The sequence below is a fragment of the Saccopteryx bilineata genome, chromosome 3, assembly GCF_036850765.1.
Source record: "Saccopteryx bilineata isolate mSacBil1 chromosome 3, mSacBil1_pri_phased_curated, whole genome shotgun sequence".
In the NCBI taxonomy this organism is placed as follows: Eukaryota; Metazoa; Chordata; class Mammalia; order Chiroptera; family Emballonuridae; genus Saccopteryx; species Saccopteryx bilineata.
The window spans coordinates 116,931,063-116,932,617 of NC_089492.1; the positions used below are offsets into that span (position 1 = coordinate 116,931,063).

The 1,555-nt window shown below is 44.1% G+C and overlaps 1 non-coding gene across 1 annotated transcript; it reads right to left on the reverse strand.

Annotated features, from left to right (window-relative positions):
• Positions 1 to 877: 877 nt before the first annotated feature.
• On the reverse strand, positions 878 to 984 carry LOC136332637 (U6 spliceosomal RNA). The gene has a single exon (XR_010730803.1). It is a non-coding gene; the product is annotated as a U6 spliceosomal RNA (small nuclear RNA).
• Positions 985 to 1,555: the final 571 nt, after the last annotated feature.

Consider the following 1,555-nt stretch of genomic DNA (forward strand, 5'->3'; position numbering starts at 1 on the left):
AGGGACAAGAAAGCAAGTGTCTGTTCTAGATTAAAATATACTTCAGAGACCAACAACCAAATGCAATCATCATTCTTGACTGGATCCTAATACTAAACAAACTCACTGCAAAAGACATTTTGGGGACAAGTGAGGGAGACTTGGGTGTGTTGATATTATTGTGGTTATGTAGGAAAGTGTTTTTATTTAGACATGAATATTAAAATATTCCGGAGTAAAATGTCATAATATCTCTATTTACTTTTAAAAGACTTCAAAAAATAGGTGAAACATGACAAATGCTACAGTAATTATTAAATCTAAGTGATAGATATATGTTTTTTATACTATTCTCTACTTTTTTGTACATTTATAATTTTCATAATATTTTTAAAAGTACTTTTAATACCTAGTATTTGTGAGGGTTTGAGGAAACAGATTATTCCATACATGTTTTTGGTTGAACTATAAATTGGTATAACATTCATAGCAAACAATTTGGTATATATAAATTTTTTTTTTTTCCTGAAGTTGGAAACAGGGAGGCAGTCAGACAGACTCCTGCATGCGCCCGACCAGGATCCACCGGGCATGCCCACCAGGGGGCGATGCTCTGCCCATCTGGGGCGTTGCTCTGTTGCAAACAGAGCCATTCTAGTGCCTGAGGCAGAGGCCATAGAGCCACCCTCAGCGCCCGGGGCCAACTTTGCTCCTTGGCTGCGGGAGGGGAAGAGAGAGACAGAGAGGAAGGAGAGGGGGAGGGGTGGAGAAGCAGATGGGCACTTCTCCTGTGTGCCTGGCCGGGAATTGAACCCAGGACTCCTGCATGCCAGGCCAATGCTCTACCACTGAGCCAAGCGGCCAGAGCTAAATTTTTTTTTTAAATATTTTTATTTAAAAAAATATGGAACGCTTCATGAATTTGCATGTCATCCTTGTGCAGGGGCCATGCTAATCTTCTCTGTATCATTCCAATTTTAGTATATGTGCTGCAGAAGTGAGCACGGTATATATAAATTTTTTAAAAAATATACATACCCTCCCTGGCCAGTTGGCTCAGTGGTAGAGCGTCGGCCTGGCGTGCAGGGGTCCCTGGTTCGATTCCCGGCCAGGGCACACAGGAGAAGCGCCCATTTGCTTCTCCACCCCTCCCCCTCTCCTTCCTCTCTGTCTCTCTCTTCCCCTCCCGCAGCAAGGCTCCATTGGAGCAAAGATGGCCTGGGCACTGAGGATGGCTCTGTGGCCTCTGCCTCAGGCGCTGGAATGGCTCTGGATGCAACAGAGCAACGCCCCGGATGGGCAGAGCATCGCCCCTGGTGGGCGTGCCGGGTGGATCCCGGTCGGGCGCATGCGGGAGTCTGTCTGACTGCCTCTCTGTTTACAGCTTCGGAAAAATGCAAAAAAAAAAAAAAAGGATACCAGTCTTATTGGAATAGGAGACACAATAATGGCCTCATTTAAACTAAATTATCCCTTCAAAGATCCTATCTCCAAATATAGTCACATTTTAAGGTATTGGGAATTAGGACTTGAACATGTGAAATTTAGGGGGACACAATTCAGTCTATAACATTGA